The 26527-nt window shown below is 40.9% G+C and overlaps 1 long non-coding RNA gene across 1 annotated transcript in view; it reads right to left on the minus strand.

The window, feature by feature from the left end:
• The window catches only part of LOC134677326 (uncharacterized), a 187314-nt gene that overhangs the window by 103102 nt on the left and 57685 nt on the right, over positions 1-26527 (minus strand). The window lies entirely within an intron of this gene.

Raw genomic sequence — 26527 nt, forward strand, 5'->3', positions numbered from 1 at the left:
GGAAAACCTAGAAAACTCCCGTGAGGTGAGACTCAGACATATTAAGGAGAGGATCCCTCAGTGTGGTAAACTAAACTAAAAAATATAACTTAATTACATACCCTGGTCTAGATATATTAAGTCGAACGATATATAAGTATCTTCTTATATATGTATAGGTATGCATGTTAAAAATTAACTTAGATATATTTTTCGTAAAGGTATGCATATTACCTACTGTATTAATTTTCGATTTTGTTAAAATAACAAGAGTGAAACTTTCTACCTCAGAAAATAGCGTAAAGCGTTCATCCGTATTCCGGGCTCAAATTAAATAACTCTTCAATATTGATGTTCGTCTGATTTACTTTTACGCTTCAAAATACCATCCGAGAACAAATTCAATCCCTTCGCACTTCAACAGTTTTTGTGTACCTACCTAAACGACAACTTTATATTTGCGGACGCAAAATGCCTGTCCTACAATCGTCCGCGATTGTTGCGCCATTTAGGGTCCTTACTAAATTGGTTATTAAATACTTACGCTATACGTATAGAATTTCCAATTTAACTAGCAAGAATCCTGAAGAAATGGCATAACGCATAAAATATGGTGACTGTACATACGACTCGTACGCTGTGATCCATAATGGCGATCGTTATATTTCTTGTTAGGAACTTATGTGTAACCGCCTAATAATTATTAGTATCATCTGAAAACATAATAATAAGCGTGATCCAGCCCATCTAGTCAGCGGCAAGTCACCACCTGCCTCGATAACATGTTTTAGCATTGTTATGGCAGGTGTCCGGACTTCTCTACAATAGCCCAGTCTCATTGTCCATCCAAACTTCAATCCATAGACCGGTATACTATTCACTTTTTCTACAATAGTCCCAATGCCTGCTGCGACCGGTTCATGGGTGTTTATTGTTGCGCCTGTGAACGGGTTCCAGCAGGCGTTCTACATGACATTAAAGCTCTCCAAGGGGCCTCTACGTGTTGGATCTATATCCCCACGCAAGCCTATCAAAAGACCGGGATTTGTAGGCCCGTGAATTCCAAAATGGAGAAACAAGCGTGATCTAAGGTAATTTACTTATGTTGCCGACTGTGCGTAGAATCGCGAGATCGAGGTTGGCTTAACCTCAGATAAGGTTGCAGAACCATTGTATTCCCTTTAAAGCAACTTAAGGCTTTTATTCTGCCTTTAATTAGGTAGTTGTTATCAAAGGCTTGCTACTTATCCTATTAGGCTTTCGTTAACTTGAGATTTTTCTTTTTATAAACGTAATTCATTACTTACTCTGGCAAAACTTTAAAAGGCGCGTAATTCAAAATTCACTGAATTTATCTATTGACTAAGCTGCTATGCTATGTATATATATACCTATATCGATCCAGATATAGATTCATAATAGGTATATGAGATATCTTCGCAGTGGGGTGCGATAGTCTGTTACGGCTATAATAACTGCTTAGCTGTGGTTAGCTACTTCGGGTCGCGTGGACTTTTATCTTGGTTTTGAAAATTTTATAAACGTAACGAGGGTTGGATTAAATCTTGACGTTACTCTAAATTACAAAATTGTAAATGACCTCTAAAGGTATTATATATGTTGTTCTTTATTAGCATAGGTGGATTCATGAGAGCTGGCTTGAGATTTAACCGAACTATACAAATTCCCACGCAAGATCCGCTTTCAAGAATCATGCCCATTCTATGGCAAGTCTGGTGTATTGTGAAATTTAACAATATGTACCAAGCGTAATAGGTACCTAACCTACCTACTTAGTTTAGCCTCGTCATGATGTGAGGCCTGACTGACCTATTTCTACTGAACTATATTATGTATAAGAAAGTACTTATTTACAAAAACTCGGCGACAGTAGATTACATGCAGGAGAAAAAGTAAACAAATCGAGGGTGTCGTGTGCGCGAGACAAATAGCCTTCGTCTGCAGTGTTGTGGGCTGGACGGAGCCTCATTTGCTACAGTTTGTTACACATTGTTCACCACCGGATTTGAACTAATGTCTTTGAAATGTCAGTACATTGACGAATAATATCTAAGTACAAGTACTATTAGTTCAGTGGTGTCACTCACGAATTCCAGCCAATCGTGCAGTCTAAGGCCAAGCGCGCACCACGATTTTAATTTTTGTGACACGATTTTAGAATCGCGCTGTAATTTATCGCAGAAAATTCACTGCGCGCACTGCGATGAAAAGTCGACGATTTGTTCATTCTCGACATGGATTTCGTACCAGTCGCTGGTGTGAAACAATATGCAATCGCTGTATGGCTTTGAGTATTTATACCACAAAGGTGATCTCCTTCTATTTCTACAATTAAACGGTCAACTTCTGGCGTCTCATCTTGTGACTCCATTGGAGAAGCAGGTTCCGATATGTTGAGGCTTGGTGAGCGAAATGCCGACTGAGGTCCGGGGTGCGATTTTATTATCGCAGTGCGCGCGGGGCCATACACCTCCGTATGCTGCAATTCACTTTGCGACAATCGCGTCGCGAGCAGTCGCGGAAAAATGTGACAAATCACAATTTTAAAATCGCTGCGATTTTTTTGTCGCATATGCGCGCACTGCCATATAAACACATACGTTACATTTCTGCGACTAAATTATCGCGCGACAAAAAGTCGTGGTGCGCGCTTGTCCTAACGCAACTAGTTAATTGCAACCAATCGCGCGCGTGATGCGAACTCATCAACCAATCGCGTTGTCACACCGCTGTACCTACTGGCCCCATTCATGTCCCATTCTTATTGCCCGTAAGGCATGAATCTATATAGTATTAAACTGGATTGGGCATGAGTGGTGGGGATAACTGACAGAACGGGATAGTCTTATGTATCTTTCAGTAGGAGTAGCAGCGAAAGCGCTATTATTGTTTGTCCTTGTCACAGTCTCACATTTTATTTGTTCCCCACCTTTTTTTAACCGACTTCCAAATCTCAAAGAAGGAGGTTATCAATTCGGTTGTATTTTTTTTTTATGTTTGTTACTCCATATCTCCGTCATTACTGGACCGATTTTGAAAATTCTTTTTTTGATTGAATGTATATGCATACAGATTGGTCCCGTTTTTGTCAAAACCCAGTTCTGATGATGGGATCCATGAGGAATCGAGGGAACTCCTCAAATCTTAAAGGCATACATATAGTGATTTTTGGGTTTTTATCAACAAATCAAGCATATACATCCAAAAAAGTGACATTTGATGAAGTGAAACTGCTGATGATGATCAGAACGGAACTCTTCAACGACGCATAGTTCACGGTTGGCGATTTGTCCTCTTCGTTATGTTTGTTAAGCAAGTTAAGTTTTTAAGGCAGATTTTTGTAAAGCTCGAGTTCTGATGATGGGATCCATAAGGAATCAAGGGAACTCCTTAAATATTAAAGGCATGCGTATAGAGATTTTTGTATTTACATCAGAAAATCAAGCATTTTCACTAACAACTGTCGCATTTGATGAAGTGGAACTGCTGATGATGATCAGAACAGAACTCTTCAACGACGCATAGTTCACGTTTGGCGATTTTTCCTCTTCGTTATGTTTGTTAAGCAAGTTAAGTTTTTAAGCCACATTTTTGTCAAGCTCGAGTTCTGATGATGGGATCCATGAGGAATCGAGAGAACTCCTCAAATCTTAAAGGCATGCGTATAGAGATTTGTGAATTTACATCAATAAATCAAGCATTTTCATTAAAAACTGTCGCATTTGATGAAGTGGAACTGCTGATGATGATCAGAACAGAACTCTTCAACGACGCATAGTTCACGTTTGGCGATTTTTCCTCTTCGTTTTGTTTGTTAAGCAAGTTAAGTTTTTAAGGCACATTTTTGTCAAGCTCGAGTTCTGATGATGGGATCCATAAGGAATCAATGGAACTCCTCAAATATTAAAGGCATGCTTATAGAGATTTTTGTATTTTTATCAGAAAATCAAGCATTTCCATTAAAAACTGTCGCATTTATGAAGTGGAACTGCTGATGATGACCAGAACAGAACTCTTCAACAACGCATAGTACACGTTTGGTGATTACGAATTTCGATTTTGACTTGGACTGGGACCCGGACTCGGACCCGGACCCGGACACAGACCTGGACTCGGATTCGGACCCGGACTCGGATCCGGACTCGGACCCGGTCTCGGAATCGGACTCGGACGCGGACTCGGACCCGGACTCGGACCTGGACTCGGACCCGGACTCGAACCCGGACTCGGACCCGGACTCGGACCCGGATCGGACCCGGACTCGGACCCGGACTCGGACCCGGACTCGAAAAATCACTATGATACCTTAACTAAATAAACCACTATGATTACCTATACCATAAAATGTAGGTATAAAGTAATATGATGATGCCAATCTTACTAGCCCCTCCCGCTTAAACCCCCGTACACCGCACCGCATGCGCCGTTAAGTGGGTTAGGTTAGGTTTGAACTACGATCCTCACAGAACCGAACAAGGGTTAGGTTAGGTTAGAACTGCGAACCTTACAGAAACGAAATGCTACTTGAAAAGTGGGTTTGATTAGGTTCGAACTGCGATCCTTACAGAACCGAACTGCTATGAGAGAAGTGGGTTAGGTTAGGCTAGAACTACGACCCTTACAGAAGCGAAATGCTAGTAGAAAAGTGGGTGGTTTTACCTCCTTTTCTACATAGTGTACCATCTATCTCTCTTATCTATCAAACTTTCACCGGCCCCCATGGAAGTCGGTTTTTTTTTCTTAAAAATTATTTAGTATTGATAATGGTGGGCAACAAATGAATTCGACCAATCACAGTGTCGCATTTGCGTATGTTTTGTCCCTCACGGAGGCACGCGTATACCACTTCTATAGGATGCTACTTCTATGCCGTAAGGCCAGTCCTTAGATATATGTCAATTTGTCAGTTTGATAAACTTTTTGCGCAGGTTCGTCAGAAATTCATCGTCAACTGCAACAGCATTTTCTCCGTGCCCACAACCACATACATTACATACAGCCGAATCATATAAAACCTTGCATATATTGAAGTAGTTAAAACAGCTTAAACTTGCTTTCGGCGGTACTATGGCTCACAAAAATGTATAATTTATATTCATCAGATTACCCGTTTCAAGGCAATCCTACACCAAAAATCAAAACGATATAAGTACTTAATCTCGTTCTGTTTTTTCCCTAAGCTGGATACTACTTGAAAAACGAATAACAGCGGAACTAGGAGCTCTTCTCGTGATCCATACCACCATCGCGTAAACATTGGTAAAAATGATATTTTTTTTTGTATAGGACATTTTTACACAAAACATTTTTTTTGCATTGTACTCGTACATTTTATAATACATAGGTAGGTAGGTACCTAACTAAATATATCCATATGTTACCTACCGACCCTACCGTAAAACCGCCTTTTTAGTGAACGCGTTTCCACTTAGGCAAATTAGTTTTGTAAATTACGCTAGTGCTGATGATGTGCATTAGTGAGTGCAATGAAATGTTATTAATAATGTTAATTTCTCAGAAAGTATTTTCTAGCCTAAATATTAATTCCATCTTCGACTAAGTTGTCACGTTCCATTAGGCGACACTAGGGTTTGTAAAAAATGTATTCCCTACCTCAAAATAAAACCGTTTATAAAATCAGACTTTCAGAGGGACCCTCGCCTTAATACCTACCATGTAAATAAAAAATATTTACCTAAGCAATAAGTTAGGCAGCGAGAGTGGATTGCGCCATCAAATCAAACTTGCATCTGTACTTTCGACCGCGGTCCCAGTGCGCTTAAACATCTAATATTTATTATTGGGTACATTACTATTAGCAGGCGTGGCTCACTCCGCGATTTCGTCGCTTTGCTACAGGTAGCTATAAGTACATCCGTTCGACCCCAATTTTGGGGTTTGCCATAAGCCGCGCGTGGCGCTGTCACCACCTAGCGGCCATATCTGTGCTGATCGTGAGAGATGCGTTTTGTTAGAGCAGCCATTCTCAAAGTGTGTTCCGCGGAACCCTAGGGTTCCGCAAAGCCTCTGTTGGGGTTCCGCGAAAATACTTGTAATAATAAGAAAAAAACCAGCACTTTTATAGGTATATCTGGTCCACAGTGACGAACGAAAATTTTTAATTTGGGGTTCTGTCAAATATTTCGCTTTCCAAAAGGGTTCCGTCACCAAAAAAGTTTGAGAACCGCTGTGTTAGAGAGTGAGTCTTCTGTACCTAGTACCTACTATTATTTATTCTGTCCTATTAGAGAAAAATCTATGTGTATTAAAAATGTCCATTAGTTGTGAAGAGTGATTGTAAAAAATTTAAAAGTATTCTATTAATTTCCACGTAAATATTGATTTTAATACGACCTGTCTGAAAGCATAAAAATGGTGCGTCATTATCTTATTCGTTGTTAAGGTTTCGGTTGCAAAAAGGATGCCAACAAAATTCTATTACTTTATTAGTTTATTACCCAAACCTTTCCTGTTCGTATTTTCAGTAGGCTGTGTTTCATGAACCGGAATACAAGTGTGTATTTATATTGCCGCTATAACAACACATTAAAAAAAACCGGACAAGTGCGAGTCGGGCTCGCCCACCGAGGGTTCCGTACTTTTTAGTATTTGTTGTTATAGCGGCAACAGAAATACATCAAAATTAAAGTAAATTTCAACAGTCTAGCTATCACGGTTCATGAGATACAGCCTGGTGACAGACGGAGGGACGGACGGACGGACAGCGGAGTCTTAGTAATAGGGTCCCGTTTTACCCTTTGGGTACGGAACCCTAAAAAGGGACCCTCACATACATAAAAGATGATTGTTAGGCGTGTTCACCTGTCAGGGCCTTTTGTCCCATGAACCGCAATATGTCTATCTACAGAGTGTAATCGTTAAGTCTAGCCAGGCGATAATGATCCGTAAATATAACCGATATCAGAAAACTTCAAATTGATATCGAAAGTGTTATGAAATAATAAAGCTGACATTAATTTTTTTATTACACCGTAAATTTTAAGAATAAATGAACATTTAGAAAAACATTTAAGTGCCCTTCAACGTACACACTAGCGCCACAGCTAAATAATCGTGATTATTTAAATATAACGAAAGATATTGAAAAAAGGGGGCCGCTACGTACTGTATTGTGTATTTAAGTACCTTTTGAATACATCAAACTAGTTTTTATATTGCTGGATTTGTCAATCTATGCGTCCAAAGTTAAAACGGCCGTTTTTGTTTTAAGCTCCTAGAACGACGAAACCGCGGCCCCCTTTTTTCAATATCTTTCGTTAAATTTAAATAATCACGATTTTTTAGCTGTGGCGCTAGTGTGCACGTTGAAGGGCTCTTAAGAGGGCCCGTCTGTTAAGTAGCACGACTGTCCGAAATTTATTTTATTAAATAAGTAATAATAACTATGCTACGCCAAGACGAGCCGAGGGGAAGGGAGAGGCCCCCCGCACCTCAAGGTTGGCCGGCACCGACCGGCGCACGGGCGCGGCACGAGGCAGTCTTCGCGGCGCATAGCGAGAGATAATACGTACTTACATAAGTAATTTGCGCGCCAAAATCCCGTTGTAATTTGTTTCTTTCCGCTAGTTTTTGTGTTTTCTATGTGTTTCCCTTTTGTGACATTATACATAAAGTAGTTCTGGACAATAGCTTTTTAGTTTCTTTAAATCAACCCCGCCCTTCACTTACAAAATGGTCCTACGAGTTCGGATAAGTGAAATTATTTAGCTATGAGTGATGAGAATAAACGGAGAACACGTAGCAAATCTAGAGCGATGATAGAGAAGCCGCCAGATTCGGAATTGGGGACTCCGTCGGGTGCCGGCGTATCACAGCACGCGCCATCTTTGCAGCCAGAGCGTGCCCCCTCGGTGGGTGGCCAGAAAGGCCACGGAGATGAAATACCGCCGTCGGGGCTGAAGACGCCGGCAACCGAGGTCACAGTGCGGCCGAGGAGCGACGCCAGCGTGGCCAGCTACACGTCGAAACGCTCGAAACTAAGCCAGGCCTCCCTCAATGCACGCCGCTTACGCGCTGAGTACGAAGCAGAGCTTGAGGTGGCCAAAATAAAAGAAAATCTTATTAAAAAGAAGCTAGCCCTCGACATGGCTGACCTACAGGTACAGGACGAAGAGGAGGACGAAGCAGCGCACAGTGTTGCGAGCGGAGAAGTAACGGCGCGCGTAACGCGCTGGCTCGACAACACCCCCGCCGCCGCGCCGACCCCTGCCGTACCGCGTACGCCATCGCCGCAACATGAAGCCGCCATCCCGTCCCGAGTGCCCGCACCGCCTTTGCCGCGCACGACGTCACCCCAGCTGCTGCCGCCGCTACCGAAGAGCCAGCCTCTATCGGATATTGATCGGTTAGCGGAGGCCATCAGCAAGCTGGGTCATAAGAGATACGTGCCACGGCAAGTGCACGACTTACCGGCGTACGACGGAAACGCGTCGGACTGGCTAGGGTTTGAAAAAGCCTATCGATGTACGAATGAAATTCATGCCTTTAAACCATTCGAAAATATGGCGCGCCTTCGTGTGGCGCTTGTCGGCGAAGCGAAGGCCTCCGTACAAGATTTACTGCGAACTGCCACGGATCCAGAAGAGGTAATAAAGGCACTAGAAGACCAGTTTGGACACCCGACTCGTCTTTTGGAGTGCGCGTTGAAGAAAGTACGTGAATTGCCTAATCTTAGTGAGGACGGACACGAAATTCGCAAATTTACAACGACAGTACGAAATTGCGTCTCGATTTTAAAAAGTATAAGGGCCGTGGGTTATTTGAATAACCCACAGATGGTTAACGACTTGCTTAATAAATTGACGCCTTATCAACGAGCCCAGTACGGTGAATTCGCAATGAAAAGGGACATCGAGAGCGACGTCGATTTACGAGTGAGCCCAAATCTGAGTATGTTTGTCGAATTCTTGAGTCAAATTACTCGCGCGTCATCGTATTTCGCTCCTATAAGTATAAACATCGCGCCCGCCAGCCGGGCCGTCGCGGTCGCAGAGCGCGCAGGATCTCACGCCGGTCGGCGCGATAAGGCTGCGGTCCCAGTGCGCGCGGGCGGAGCGGTTCATCGACTACATGCTCAAGTGGAAACAACCGCGACAGTGTCTAAGACTAAACACAATGACAATAAAATCGTGTGTGTTAAGTGTAAAGCGGACCATAAGTTAACTGAGTGTACCGATTTTAAAAACTTGCCTATTGATGAACGTTGGGACCTTGTCAAACTAAATAGACTATGTTTCAAGTGCATTTTGAAAACACACTCGAGTAGATATTGTCGTGCAAAACGGTGTAATAAGTGCAATTACTCTCACCACGAGTTATTACATAAAGACGTAGAAAAGGCTACGCCGCCCGCGGAGGCGCCACAGCCTAGCCTTCCGCCATCGGCGCCTGCGTCTCAAGTATCGGCTTCGGATACATTTGAAACGTTAACGAATGTTAGTGAAATGAGTGCGAGTACTTTATTAAAAGTGGTATCTGTGACTGTTACAAGTGCAGGAGTCGAACATTGCATTTACGCGCTATTGGACGATGGCGCAACATGCTCGGTTTTGGACGATCGATTCGCGAGTGGTGCATACGGACCTATAGTACCGCTGAATTTACGGATGGCGCGTGACTATTTTGCTAAAGACGATAACTCTCGCAAGATCAAAGTGATAGTGCGCGGCTCGAATGGTGTCAATCATGACATTTCCGTGCGTACGATGCGCGACCTTAGCTTGCCGACACAAACTGTACCGGCGCGCATTTTTCGAGAAAACGCACACCTGCGGGACCTGGATTGCGAAGAGATGAGGGAGGCGAAACCCATGCTGGTGTTGGGGCAGGACAATTGGCGTCTCATCGTCGGCAGGGAGCTCCGCGAAGGTAAATCCGGTCGCCCGGTCGCTTCACTCACTTACCTACTTAGGCTGGGCAGTTCATGGCCCGTTAGGTGGGGGGGTTGGTGATAGCGAGGTTGAATCCGTCAACTGCATGACCGCGTTTGATGATAATAATGACTTGCATGACTTAGTGAAGGCCCAATTCGAATTGGAAGCTATAGGTATTTGTAATATGTTACGTACCAACTCGGACTCTGAACGCGCTTTAGAAATATTAAACCAAACATGTCGTCGCGTGTCAGATAGTGCCCAGCAGTTTGTTGTGGGCTCGTGACCATGTAGAAATGCCCGATAACTATAACTACGCGTTAAGACGACTTGCTGGGATTGAGCGAAGAATGGATCGTGACCCCAAATTTGCTTCCGAATACGCTAAGCAAATAAACAGATTATTAGATGCGGGTTACGCGCGAAAAGTTGACAGTATTAAGGCGAGTCCCGTTTGGTATTTGCCACACTTTGGAGTCACGAACCCGAATAAACCCGGCAAGTTTCGTCTCGTATTTGATTGTGCCGCCACTTATGAGGGCGTGTCCTTGAATAATAACCTACTAAGTGGACCTGATTTGATGAATTCTTTATTAGGAGTTTTGATTAAATTCAGATCGGGTGAAATAGCTTTCACCGCCGACATTGCTGACATGTTTATGCGTGTAAAAATTCGTGAGGCCGATCAGGGAGCGCAGCTGTTTTTATGGCGCGGCCAAGACCGATCTAGTGAACCTGGAATTTATGTGATGAACTCTATGATCTTCGGCGCGACCTGCAGTCCTACGTCGGCGATCTACGTGTTGAATAAAAACGCCGAGGAGTTCGCACGTACGCATACTGCGGCAGTGGAAGCTATTAAAAATAAACACTATGTTGACGATTACTTAGATAGTGTTGACTCGATAGACACGGCACAACAGCTGATCGCTGACGTCACCCACATTCACCGAGCTGGTGGATTTGATATTAGGGGGTGGGTGACAAATTCACCTGAATTGAGTGAAAAGCTGCCAGTTGTGGTGCCGGGTCGTGTTAAACTCGACAAGTCTGAAAACGAACGCACGTTAGGTATGATCTGGTGTCCGGCAAGCGACTGTATGAAATTTGATCTGTCGTTTAAACGTTTGCCGGCGGAATTGGTTGAAGGTCAGATCAAACCTACCAAGCGTCAATTTCTCAAATTTATTATGAGCATTTTTGACCCACTCGGACTGGTCTACCCTTGCGTGATACAATCACGAGTTCTGATGCAGCGCGTCTGGCAGTCAGGCGTTTTGTGGGACGAATGCATCAAGGACACGGAGGCCGCTATCTGGTTCGAATGGCTTAGTAAGTTGAAAGCTCTATCTGCCGTTGCCGTACCGCGATGGTACGGTTTGCAACGGGCAGCGGCGGTAGACCTTCATGTCTTCGGTGATGCAAGCGAAAAAGCGTACGCCGCTGTGGGATTCTTGGTTGGTACCGACAATGGCGGCAATAGGGTATGTACTATGGTGGGGGGAAAAGCACGTGTGACCCCCGTGAAGGTAGTATCCATTCCTCGTTTGGAATTACAGGCCGCTGTGTTAGCCTGTAGACTAGCAATGACAATAAAATCTGAAATAAATTTTGCTATCACCAACCTGTACCTCTGGACTGACTCAAAAACAGTTCTTATGTGGATTAATTCTGACGCACGCGACTATCAAAGATACGTTTCGCATAGGTTAGCAGAGATTGACAATTTAAGTAAGCGAGGCGACTGGCACTGGGTTCCTTCAGAGTCCAATCCTGCTGATGAGGCAACCAGGATGGACTGGCCTAACAACAAGGGCATGTGGCTTTCGGGTCCCCCCTTTCTCTGTAATCCACAGGTACCATGGCCGAGCTGGAGCCATGACGAAACCCCCGCTGATCCTGAGCGTTTGGAGAGGGCGCACGTGGCAGCTGAGACCAGCCCAGATCAGCTCATCGATGTGGCACGCTACTCGACATGGACGCGAGCTGTGCGCGTCACTGCACGCGTGCTTGCATTTATACGCGCGTGTCGAGGTAAGCAGAGAACAGCGGATGAACTAACTATGGACATCCTGCAAGAGGCCGAGCGGGTTCTATTGAAACAAGCGCAGGCTCGCTCCTTCCCTGATGAGCTACGCGCGCTGCAGGCGGGACGCTCGCTTCCTAGGTCCAGCCGCCTGCTAAAGCTGGATCCTGTAATCGGCGAGGATGAGCTTCTTCGCGTCAGGGGCCGCCTTGGGGCGTCAACTGAGTTGTCGTTCGACGAGAGACACCCGATTATCCTCGAAGGTAGCTGTCGTAGCGCGCGGCTCCTGGTACATCACTATCACTGTCGTGCGCTACACGCGAACCATGAAACCGTCGTCAACAACTTGAGAGAGAGGTTCTGGGTGACTTGTCTTCGCCCGACTGTAAAGGCAGTCGTTGCGCGCTGTCAATATTGCCGCGTACAGCGCGCGCGGCCTAAACCACAGAAGATGGGAGACTTACCGCCCGTAAGACTTACCACAACACGACGAGCATTCGTCAACTGCGGGATCGATTATTTCGGTCCTATGGAGATCACGATTGGACGGCGCCGGGAGAAACGGTGGGGCGTGTTGTTTACCTGCTTGACTACACGCGCCATTCACCTGGAGTTGGCTGCGTCGCTGAGTAGTGATTCTGCCATACTTGCCTTGCGCCGCTTGATAGCGCGCCGCGGGCAACCAGCGATGATTTTGAGTGACTGCGGCACAAACTTCGTAGGAGCGAACAGGGAACTGCGTACCGCTCTACGAAGCCTGAACGCCGAGCGACTTCAAGGTGAGGCCTTGTCTAAGGGCATTGAATGGCGGTTCAACCCTCCAGCAGCTCCGCACATGGGCGGTACGTGGGAACGCCTCATTCGCTCCGTGAAGAATGCTCTTCATGCTATACTGAAGGAACGCGCACCATCTGAAGAAGTTCTTCACACCGCCATGCTGCAAGCGGAACTGGTCGTGAACAGCCGACCGCTTGCGTATGTAGCAACTGATCACGATGAACCGGTCGTACTCACGCCAAACCATCTCCTGCTTGGGACAGCGACGGGCGAGACCCGCATGACGACCTTTGAGCCCTCTGACCTCAATGCTCGCCGCCAATGGAAGAAGGCGAATGCGCTGGCCGAGATGTTCTGGCGGCGGTGGATCAGAGAATATCTGCCCACACTTCAGAGACGACAGAAGTGGACAACGGCAACGGACTCCGTCAAAGTGGGTGATGTAGTGGTGTTGTGTGACGGCAAACAGCCGCGTAATATGTGGCCCCGTGGCATAATAACCAAAGTATTTCCGGGAAGTGATGGTCATGTGCGTGTAGTAGATATAAGAACGGCCTCTGGGACGCTGCGTCGTCCTGTTGTTCGAATAGCCGTGCTACCTACAGACGGTACATTTGTCGATTGAAGTCTCCAACTGGGGGGTGGTAATGTTAAGTAGCACGACTGTCCGAAATTTATTTTATTAAATAAGTAATAATAACTATGCTACGCCAAGACGAGCCGAGGGGAAGGGAGAGGCCCCCCGCACCTCAAGGTTGGCCGGCACCGACCGGCGCACGGGCGCGGCACGAGGCAGTCTTCGCGGCGCATAGCGAGAGATAATACGTACTTACATAAGTAATTTGCGCGCCAAAATCCCGTTGTAATTTGTTTCTTTCCGCTAGTTTTTGTGTTTTCTATGTGTTTCCCTTTTGTGACATTATACATAAAGTAGTTCTGGACAATAGCTTTTTAGTTTCTTTCAATCAACCCCGCCCTTCACTTACACCGTCAATGTATCGCCACAGAATAATTAATAGTACTACCGTACAGAAAGGAAACTTCCTACAAAACCGAAGTATGACAGCGGTTCAGGGTCGAATCATGCTGTCCCTTTCTAATATATGGCACTATCCCTTTCGGCTATCTAGGGTTGTCAAAAATCAAGTGATTATCTTATCTGTGGTCGTGCACGCAAAAGGAAATCAAGTGGTGCCAACCCTAATAATTGCTCGGAGCAATGCTGAGCCGAGCGGAGCCGAGTTTGACCGAAGTCTTATCGCCGCGTCACTTCGAGCAACTACTGTAATCAAAAAATTTATTACTTAAAAAATAAATGTTAGATTTATTATTTCATAAACGGTAGTTTTAATATTTTATTACAGTTTATTATCACAAATAAAGAGTTTGCAACTAAATCAGCTAACACAAAATATAGTCTGCGTAGCAATAAAAACGCGGGCCAGCTTGCCCCCGTACCCCACAAGCTCGCGAAATCCAAACGATCAGTCTACGTCCTCGGCCCTCTAATATACAGTAAGCTACCGGAAAGTATCAGGGATGCACCTTCCTCACATGTATTTAAAAGCAAACTTAAAAAATGGCTCCTGCAGGCGCAATTTTATGATGTAAATGAATTAGTAAATAATAAATAAATGTATAAAATATATGTACAATTTGTAATACAAGTATCTACATTAAAGCTGATGTTATTTATACACTAATACTTATAATAATATATTAGTTATAACTATAATGCTTTAAATGCAAATTTACAAACCGACTTGTAACGATGTTACTAATAAATATTTTCTTTTCTTTTCTTTTCTTTTCTAATGAATCTCAAGCAGTTTTATCTCTTACGACACCGATGTTCTTTGAGGGGTGAGTCGTCGTACTAAATTGGGAGGGTTTGAAGTTAATGTTTGGGATATTTCTGCTTTTATTAAAAGTTATTAATGTAATTTTACTCATTGGGGTTACCCAAACTTAAAATTGCTAACGCACTTTCGATATCAATTTTAAGTTTTGTGATATCTGTTATATTTACGGAATTATCGCCTGGCTACACTTAACGATTACACCCTGTATAGATGTCAACCTATAAAAAAAATAGAGGTTAAAATTTTCACAGTATAGAAACGTTATTTTTTTGTTTTTTTTTTTCATATGTAAATTGAAAAGTCCGCAAAGCATCTCTGCATAGCAATACGTACCTATGCCGGGTGTGCTAACTGTAGGTACATTAGGAGTTAGGACTACTTCAACACTTGGCCTTGTTTTTAATCTAAAGCTAGGTACTAAGTAGGTAATACAGGAACAGTAAAAAACTAACAAAAATGCATTCTTTTCGTCCAGGCGGCGTAGCACGGTCGCGTTTATATCCCTTATCAGCATGCCTGTTACGTTCTAACAAGTATGTTAGTGCGAAAGGGACGCGCATAGTGATAGTCGATAAAAATGGAACCGTGCTGCGCCCGCAGAACTTCCTTCTTTTTGTAAAGATAAATTCTGATTGCACCTACCTATACATAAATTCTAATATGTACATATAGTATCTACAACAAATAATGCGAGTGAAAAACCAAGGACGAGTGCAAATGACATTTGCGCACGTGCACGAGTAGGTATCAAACGAAGTTTGTAATATAGACGGTCAAGCAAATATTGTCAGTAGAAAAAGGCGCGAAATTCAAATTTTCTATTAGATGATATCCCTTCGCGCCTACAATTTTCAAATTTGCCGCCTTTTTCTACTGACAAGATCTGCTTGACCAAGTATACATTTGGATGTAATTTTGATGTCGGGGTAGGTACGTTCGAATTGGCCTGTATGTCACAGTCGTGTCAGGTGTGAGGAGTGAAAGAAACAAAGTCGTTTAAAAATAAGTAAGTATCTATTACCTACTTGAGACACGTGTCGCAGCACGTGCTGCCACCTACTCGAGAGTAGGTACGCAATATTCGCTTTGGAGACATTTGGTATAATAACATTGCCTTCCTTCTATTTATCTTTGTTTAATAATACCGTTAGCTCTACTAATCTAAGACAAACAGGTTATGTGCTTACAATTTTTGTACTCGTAACACATAATTTGCTTTTGAGACACCCAGTCAAAAAACCTAATTCTATTATTACCTATGTTATCTTCATAAACGATCAAATTTTTGGAATCCTGAGTTTTCGATTTGCGTTCTATTCATTATCCCATTTTTAAATTAATTAAAAGCCCGTTTTAGTTAAACCGCTTTTTGTTAGGCGGTATAGATGATATTAATAAGCATCTAGTCTAGTGGGTGTGTGTTAATAAATTCAGAAGTACATAACTCAATCTGTCTGCTTCACACCTTTTTTCGGCTCCAATAAATACTGAACATACAAAATTAGGTGAAACAAAGCTTAAGCCTTAGAAATATAAATGGTTTCTATTGAAATTTACCTTCTGTTGACTAAAGATAAGACATACCGAATCTTCGCCGGCCAATGACTCTTCGAACAATGGCCGGAGCTGCGAGCACTGCTAGCATTAGCATGTAAGTATCTAAAATAATTACGTATCTAGTATAATAGTAGTACGGAGTGGAGTGTAATAAGGAGCTCGCAGTAATTTGGCTATGCCCGGTCCGGAGTAAAGCAAGCAATTTCGGCGCCCCACATTAATGAGCTCGAAGCTCATGCATCACGCCTGCCTAGCACGTCACTCTGCCTGATACTGTTTTTGCATTCTTGATTACCTTGCCGACGCCATCGCCATGTTCATTCATTACAGACGGTCATATCATAAATAACGTTAGTGATACTAGTGAGCACGATGATTGAAAAAATATTTATGTACCTAACTCTATATTTATTAAAGTATAAGTGGAAAAAAAATCATAAGTTAGATCAGACGGGACAAAAGAAGACCATGCTCGATTTTACATGGCGCTTTAGAGGAAATAGCATTATGCATAGCCAGCAGCCTGTAAATTTGTCTTCGTTGGTATAATAGTGTGGGCTCTAGGATGAGTCAAGCATCAACTGCAAAGTAGGTAACGTTTTAGTAGGTATATATATATATAGTAGTGGACCCTATAATGGACGTGGAACCAGTAATGGGACAAAAAACCACAATCCCTCTAAAATAAGTATCTAAAAGTAGTTTATAAACACTGGATATATTTTTATCATAAATAAGAGTCCTAGAGCTGTTTATGTTTCAATTTTTATTAAATTCGGTTATCTTTTAAGAAATTGGCGTCAACCCAAAAGTTGTCGTGTCACTGAAAAAAAATACCACTACGAATTCTTAACAACTTCGCTAAGAGAGGTGAGTTAATTTATTAAATTTTAATTAATTAATACTTGATGAAAACTAGAATGTGTTTTTTTAATTGCATTTATCATGAGATAAGGTATACAACACACTATGTTGTGACTCCACAGATGTAAAAAAATAGTGGTATTTGGCCCAATCCCATTATAGGAGCTGTAAAACTGCATACCTCCTATGATGGGACAATTGACATAATGATGCTTGCCATGCCATAATATCATGTTTTTAAACAATACAGAAGTAAAATGTAGTTACGAAATATGTCAACCAGGAGGTATTCTCGGACTTCGAATAAATTAATATCGTTTTTCCAAACTTTTATTTAACTTGCCCTGTTAGTTAGTGTAGGTCAAATCATGGTAGCTGAATTTGATCCACTTTTCGATTTCCGATTCAGTTGAAATTTTGTGTAAGTACGTAATTAAGTATGCAAATCGGATGATAATGCAATATTATGATAACATGGACCTGATCTGATGATGGAGACAGGAGGTGGCCATGGGAACTTTATCGCAATAAACCCTAACTAATTTTGTTTGGGTCCATTAGAATTGTCTCGATGGATCTAATACAATAATAATTGGCTGTGGAAAGAAAAATACATTCAGCAATAAAAGCTTATACCAAAAGATGATTTTTTTGCCATAACTTATTCCCCATTTCAATATTTTATACTGATAGAGCAATGTCCATTATAGGGGGCCCATTACTGGATCCACGTCCATTACCGGGGGCCCATTACTGGAGCTTTGGTGTCCATGACTGGAGAAAAAAAACATAGTTTTAATTTGTTAAGTATGTGGAAACTCCTTGCAGTATCTTTGATACAACACGCCTAAAACATGAAAGACGGATAGGACTTTCATCTTTTAACACGCTAAGCGGTAGACCATTTACGTTTATAAGGGAAATATCATAAATACTCCAAATTTCCTCTTAAATGTCCCATGACTGGTGCTGTTACTATACTTGGCAGAACTAAAAAAAACCGGCCAAGTGCGAGTCGGACTCGCGCATGAAGGGTTCCATACCATTACGCAAAAAATGGCAAAAATTCACGTTTATTGTATGGGAGCACTTATATTTATTAACCTTTGGAACCCTAAAAAATCAGCCAAAAGCATGTCAGGCCATTAGTGTACCTACTTAAAAGGTAAAATTATTTATTAAAAAATCCTTTTGAACCGCGGACTGATAGAACTAGACATGACGAAACTATTAATTGATGTAAAAAATGAATCGGATTTTTATTTTAAATTTAAGCTTCGAAATAAACGTATTTTTTCTCGGTAGGTACTTAATTGTAATACCTTTACTGACGCCAATTTTAACAAACTTTCTCTCATCTCAGGTTTACAAGGAAGCGTAATCTCCTGAAACCGTCAAAGTTAATTATTCCTTCAGATTACGAAGAAAAACATTTAAGTAGCAAACCCTGAAGACACAAGTTACGTTGATTTCCCAACAATATGTTAAGTAAACCATAGCAATAATAGGTAAGTATATATATAAATCTTGTTTAGTCAAGTAATAAAAATGTTTACGACGCACCAAAATTTAAAAACAATCATAATTTACAACCGTAAACAAATTACCTTCCTCGGTTAGGAATATTCAATTTTCTGACTAGATTAAATCGTTAAATGATCTCATAATATGTAGTAGAGTCAGACCAAGAAAAGTCTGCAGCGGATTTGATAGCCCACGGGCCACGCCGTGCATGTGTTATTTTAAACGTCAAACTCCTATGAAATGATGACGTATAAATAATACTTACACTGCATGGGCTATCAAATCCGCTGCAGACTTTTTTTGGTCCGACTCTAATCGTATGTAATAGTAGGTACCTATTGTAGTCACATGCTCTAAAAATAACTAAACTACTATCTCAAGATATATCATATAAATTAATTTAAACATTTTGTGATTTAATTTTCGTTTCGCATAAAAATATTCATGTAAGTCCTTAAGCTGTAATATTTACGAGTTCAATACCCATAAAAAGTTGTTTGGAGAGGGCTGTAGATACGAAAATTAATAATAATAAAGAATGGAGGCTTCTAAATGCGCCACATTACATTGCCTCTCTAACAGAAGCAGACAGATTTGATCAAATATACAATGTAATTTACAAAGTATACCTATAAATGTTTATTTATGTAGATATTATGACATAATTATATATTATACGTGATTTAGTAGGTAAAAAACGGGTATTTTAACAATCAGCGTAAGATTTGTAGTCTATTAGTGATTTTCCTTTGAGTTAGGCACTAAATTAAATATTGTTATTTAAAGGTCTTTTGAAATGTTTTTTAGGTTATTGTATCGAGACAAATCGTGAAGAATATGTATAGCTACTATATATCTATCTACACGATCTTATTGCCTAGACATTAAGGTATTTAGTACATAGTTATTTTTGATATTGAGATATTGTCATAATGTGGAATGCCTGTACACCGTTTTATTATACGATCAAATGTTTTTGTAGCAAGGCAAGCCTTTTCATTTGAATGCATTAGTCCTTTTCTAAAAGCGTGACCGGGTAAAGCTTTTAACATGTGCCAGCGAAGGTTAATCCATCTTATAAAGTTCAATTTCTCAAATCCTCTTAATATCAAAGCCGTGTCTAACAATGACGACAGTCTAAGCCTATAGTGTTGAAATGTAAAACAACTTCTAAAATTTGTAATTCCAACGAGCGAGGCACCTGTACCAGGCAAATACATTAGCATATTTCGGCAACGTCGGCTAACAGGCACAGCAGTGCTTTGTAGTTATTCCATAGGGTTGACGCGTACCATCGCGTACTAACGTGTATAGTACGTCCCTGGGCCAAATTCGACACGTACAACTGTCAGATTTCGCATCCACGTCAAATCAACAGTTGATTTTATTGCATACTGAGTGTTGATTCCATAAACGGTGGATAAGATCATTTGGTACAACCAAAACTCCACTCTAAACTAAGGGTGGTTCGGTTTGGTTTGCTTGTCACCCTAACTGTGGATTGTTAATGTCAAATGTTGACATTGTACGTATTCGAGAACTTATGATTTTTCCCACATCAACGGGAGATCAACACGATACGTCAAACGTCGCTAGTCGAATAGGGGTCCCTATTAACAGCGGTAGATGCGTACTGATGGCTCGATTCGAACTTTAAGATACTTCAGTTAATAGATCTAGAAACGATATTAGATGAGATATATCAGTGTCAAATGTGACTTTCTTCAAATAAAAACGTCACTTTTAACACTGACACATCTAATCCATATCGATTCTAGATCTATTAATTGACGAATCTTAAAGTTCGAATTGGGCAGTATGTGACTGAAGCATTGCCTGTGTGTAAAGCATTGCGTAGTATACCTATTGTAACTCTCGAAACTCAAAAATAAACTTTTTTATACTAAACAATAAGTTGTAAAAAAAAGGGAAATATATTTTTTTGGGAAACTGTTAGCAAGTTATAAGTAGGTCACTTGCTAACAGTTTCCTACTTCTATCCTCATAGCTCATTCTTCTCGGGTTGAAAGTGATTTCGTTTTGGCCCTGGGGAGTTTTACCTTCCAGGTACATTTATACGCGTAAGTCATCCTTAAGTGTCAAAAATCGCGATATCTTTTGCAAGTTTTGCAACCACATCCATCACAGACATTTTTACACGATCAACATTTTAGTAGGTAGGTACGATGTACGAGTATATTATGTAGGGTATACCTACATTGTATACCTTTCACAAAACTTTTTATATGACATTATATTTTTACCATAAGAACAAATTAAGTAACTCTTTGAAAATTGTGTTATTTTTTTTCTAAGTATATGTATAACATTTAATTGAAATTACATTTGTTAAAGCTCTCACTTAAATGGGTTTGGGAGCGACAGCCCTGGGCGATATACTCGTCGTTATTTTATTTATTACGATTGGTTCGCTCTCGAGTGAATAGATTGCTTTTATGTGTACCTAACGAATTCTCAATATACTTTTATGAGCAAAAAAATGTACCTACCTAAAACCAATTTAAAACTATTGTTTTACAAGGGGACAACGTTTTTGTTTGAGTCCTCGTGCTAATATTATATTTACCGATACGAGCACGCGAATTATTCCACGGGCGTTGTAGCGATGGTTCAAAAAGTGGAATCTTGACCCTAACGAGAATCAAGGCATAAGTAAATAAAACGATATGCGATCATTTTACCATCATCATTTGTGCTTGTCTCACTCACTTGGGGTCGGCGCAGCATGTCTTTTTTTTCCTCCATAAGTATGTCGCCCGTCATCTCATCATTCACTTGCGTTCGTTTCATATCATTTCTCACACAGTCCATCCACCTTTTCCTCGGTTTTTCTACTTTCCTCGTACCTCCCTCCACATTCATTCATAATACCTTTCTTATCAAATTACTTTTATCCCTCCGCATCCCATGCCCGTACCATCACGCTATAGGCGATTTGCCCTTACTTTTTCTGTTATGGGTGCAACTTTCAGGCTTCCTCTTAAATAGGTACTCATGACAGCCATGACGGGCGACGGCGGTACATCAAATCGAAACGTCGGAATCAAAGGAAAATGTCATTTAACACTTAAATAATAACGGTTGAACATAGCACAGTGCTTACCCTCTTATTCATACAACTTTAAGGGCTTGATTTAGTTAAATTATGTATTCCTTTCTTACAAATAGGTCCTTAAGTTAAAATGACAGATAAAGACAAACGATTCACAGCTAATTCAGGCTAACGCGTTTATAATGTATAACTCCATTAGTAAGTAGTTTCATCGTAGTTAGTGAGCTCATACATATGCTTACGTCGACACAAAAGTCAATAGTCAGATTCAAGTTTGAAAATTGGGTTGTCACGAATATTTTCAGTCGAATTATAGGTACTGTGATTGGCAACTTTGCTAACAAAATGTGGTCGAAATGTTAATCTATTTTGTGTGCTGGGTCGCGGTAACAGGGTCCGAGGACGGATAGGGTGACATTCCATTCGCTTGCCCAATCGGGGCCCGATTTTTGAATTTCGACCGCTCGATTTCTTGTATTTCGGGTTATTCCCACTAGTTACCATCAAGTTCTTACCAGTGGTAACTACTGAAAATTTTTTTTCCCACCTTTTACAACTGGTAGCTACTGGGAAATTAAATTCCCACTAGTTACCACCAACTCGGCTTGGTGGTTACTACTGGGAATTTTTATTCCCAGTAGTACCACCAAGCCGAGTTACCACTGGTATAAGGTGGGATTTTTTTCCCAGTAGTTACCACTGGTAAGAACTTGGTGGTAACTAGTGGGAATAATCCTATATTTCGTTCTCCATTGCTAGGCATTTAAATTCTTCTAATAGAATTGAAAACGAGTGGCCAGTACCACTCGATTCGCAATTTCTATCTATCGTATCTCAATTTGCATTTCTCAGTTTTCCACCGATTTTCGAGTGCCGAAATCGATCGCGCTGGGAAAGCGATCGGAATTTATAAATCAGCCCTCTGATCATCTCCAATTAAATATACCCAGTTGTTATGTATTCGTAAGTCACGTATAACGTGGTTATCCTATAATTAGATTCACCTGCGCCCGCGTAAGCAATGGAAATATATGACCAGGGCAGGCAGTAAATTCCCGGGTTACGGGCTACAAGCCGTTAATGTTTAATGACCCTGCGCCTCATAACGTTGGCGGTATAACAACTTGTTCAAATTTTTAGAGGTCCGTGGCTGGGTAGGATGATAACGTTTAGATTTTGTAACATATAGGTACCTCTATCTATATTGCCTCTCTAACTTAGGGCACTTTAACGCAAAACACAAGTCTTTTTAACAACTGTTATTAAGCGCGCATTTTTAGCTAGCGCGCACTCAGTTTTTCCAGCAGTCACGTAGTGCGTAAATTAACTCCCCTCCTAACCCCATTAGGCACAGCATTTCTGATATATGGTAGCATTACTTTTTATTCCCGAGTTTGTTATTGACACTATTACTCTCATGGGATTGTCCAATATGTCCATGAGCTGTATTCATTAATTACATAACAAATCGAATTCAGATTCTGAAACCCGAAGATAGCTCTATCTTTATCTTTTTCTATTTAACTAGTTTAAATTATCAAAATATTGACTATTTCACAAGGCACAGCTTTGCTACGAGCAGCTACGACGTAGCCCGTAGCAAGACTCGTATTTTTTATGCATAGGAAAATTAAGCTGTCTCTACATGTTAAGAATGATCGACGATCGTTGGAGCGATATATTGATTGAGGTAGATTCGAATTTACAATTTGACTTCATTTTGATATCACTCGCCCGTGCATGTCGCTTGTACCCACATTGGTGCGAACGAGATGCGTATTGCGTATAGTAGTTAACATTGATTCTTGGTGTCAATTGTTGATATTCATGTGCAAAATGGAATGAGCACAACATACTCACTAATTAGGTGCACCACGATTGTGTACCTAGTAATGCAGTTGCTTAAAGTGCGAAGGGTTACATCATCTTCTCGGTCTAGTCTCTTCAAGTCGTTCTAGTATCTACGAGTAGCATCTTCTAACTCTAGTACTCGTTTGACACAGTCATGTGTTATTCTTATTATATTATACTACTCGTAGATACATACCGGGTGTGGCCTGTAATATGAGCAAAAAATCTAACTGTAGGCTGTACTCCTCATACTGATCAACATTTGTTCAGCGACTTTTAAAAATAACTTGTGGTTTGATTTTTAATACACTTTAAAGTTTATTCTAAGACGCAATGTATTGCGAATTTTGTTATGTTTAAGGCGTCCATTGAAGATAATATTTATTTAGTATGAAATATAGGGAGTCTAAATAAGGTGCTTCATAATTTTTAAAAGTTGTTGAACAAAAGTGTCACCGTTTGACGAGTACAATCTATGTTTAAATTATTTGCTCGTGTTACAGGCCACACCCGATATAGGTATATAAGTATTGCAACACTACCGTAAAATGGGGTGAGTTGGGTGAAATTTGACTTTTAAACCTCGATAAAAAATTTTTTTTACATGTGAAAACTGAATGTTGTATATAATAAGTGGTTCGGACGTTTGTATTTTAGTTTGTATTTTATTTTGGGTAGTTCCATTTCATAACTTTGACGATAAAGAGGAAAACCCACCTCACCCCGTAGTGCCTCGTATTTGGGGTGAGAGGGTTTTTCATACAAAGGTGATTTTGGAAGATTGTTGGATCGATGTTTTTTTATTACGCGTATTATACTATAGCCCCATTTTAAATTGGAATACATTATTTTTGTAGCAGTAGCCTTAAAATCCCTTCTCATCCCCCTCTCAAACCTTCTCTCCCCATTCATACCCAACTCTCCCCGCGAAACCTACTCACCCCGTTTTACGGTATTGATGCCCATTCCCTGTATTTATCTAACAATAAATAGTCATGTTTTCTTCTTCTCCTTCATCTGGTCTTGTCCCATTTCTTATTGGGATCGGCTCTCCTGATCCTCCTTTTCCAGAGATATCGTTTCTGGGTCGTCGCTGGATCTAAATTGTTATTGGAGAGATCCTTGTTAATAACTTACATCTATGTAGTAAGGGGTTTGCCACTGTCACGAGGATATGGTCCCGATATGAGGCTTAACGTACTTTTTGTCATGTGATCCTCTGGTTTTCTGATGACATGGCCGTACCAGCGCAAGCGCGATTCTGTGACTTTGTCTTGTATTGACCCTTATAGCTTCCGCGGATGTAGGTAGACATTAGGCACTTTATCGATCATGGTCACTCCTGCGGCCAGCCTGAGAATCCGCATTTCCGCCACATGCGTATATTTATCATCTTTTTAATAAAGATTTTCCGATAGGTATGAATGAAACAAATTTTCCCTCTAGAGTAATTGCCTCGCCCTCACCGATGATTACTTCATCGTCCATCCAGTGAACGACGACCTATCTAGCACCCCCGCGCACCTCTGCCTGCGGCTATTATCATTATGTTCACGGTCCGAGAGGCGGATCAAACAAAATGGTCTCTTAACTAGGAAACGTAATGAAGTCTTTGTTTTTGCAAAAAACGAACGAGCTTTTTGGGACTTTAGAGTTGGAACACAGAGTCCTTTTTGCGTTGTCAGTGTTCGGAACAACAAATAATTGTTAAGAATAAACAGAGCTTCTGTCGTCTGGGTGTCCTCGTGCTCGCTAATTGGAAAAAATGATATGGCTGATAATTAATTTACAAGAAACATCCTTTTTATTAACGCTAATTAAGAAAATGAAGTAGCAGTTCTTCAAATTAGACGTTTAAAGCCTTTGCAATATGCTTCTCACAGCGTTAGTAAATACATAATAAATACTATAAATAGTCCTTGAATTTCATACACGTACTTAATTAGTTTGTTGTTATTACGTTCCAGATTTGATAGTTTGTAAACTTCTAACATTAGACCATCGTAGGTTTTAAGTTTATGTACAACGTTGACTTGTTTCGTTTCATTATTTACATAAGTAGGTAATTTATGAGGTTATAAATTCTAAAAAACGCAAGGCAAAACTCATTGCAATCTTACCGCTGTCTTGTACTTATTAACGTAACGAACAAAAAATTAATATGCATATAGCGGATTTGAAGTTTGTAGGTACTTATTCATTAAAATAAAATTTCTCTGAGAGCAAATCTAGATAAACCTGACCTGAATTTCCAAGCTGAAGTTTTCATTTGATGTTTTCACCTATAAGTTAATATAGCTTATTAGTTTAAAAGGAATAATTAATTCTCATTTTTGGAGGACTAGATATTCATTTCTTATCTTTCCAATGCCCGAGTGGCAAACTTCATAAAGATGAAACGGAATAGTTTTGCAACTTTTGTCGTACTGCATTTCCACTGGTAATAAAATTTCTGAAACTGTATACTTCTTCCTCGCGAACACGAATTGAATGCCCTATTCACAAGCTGTTATTTAATTTGCAATATATGTAACTATGTAAATATGTTTGTACGTGTACGGTTGAAATCTTGCCAGTAAATTTTCGAAATTGAAGGATTGATAATAATGAATATAAGTAAAGTAAACTCTGATAAAGAGACGTAGAACCCTCCTTACAAAGCCAAACACAAGCAAATGAAAAAAAAAACTTATATTTGACCCCCAACCCCTCAAACCCTGACTCATCATTGCTCGAATTGCAGTCGGTTAGAAACGATGTCTCAACCCACATTCCACAACATTGCGATAGAACCTCGATCGTAAAAAGAGTCAATTTGGCGCGTTTAGCGAAAACAATCACACGGTCGATTGTAACGTGCGGGAATGACATTAAACCACCCATGTTGCGAGTTCATTTCGGCAAAGCGTGCCAAATGAAATAATTTTGCTCCATCTACATTTCTATAATTATATGTATTTAGGTACGGATGTAGTGCATAATTATTTTCCATCCTATTTTCACGGAAACGTGTCTTGCTATTCCAGTAAAAGGACTGAGGTTGACTGGAGTAGCATGACAAATATGAACGTTTTCAAGAAATTACGATGGAAAACAAATA

The sequence above is a fragment of the Cydia fagiglandana genome, chromosome 2, assembly GCF_963556715.1.
Source record: "Cydia fagiglandana chromosome 2, ilCydFagi1.1, whole genome shotgun sequence".
Lineage (NCBI taxonomy): Eukaryota > Metazoa > Arthropoda > Insecta > Lepidoptera > Tortricidae > Cydia > Cydia fagiglandana.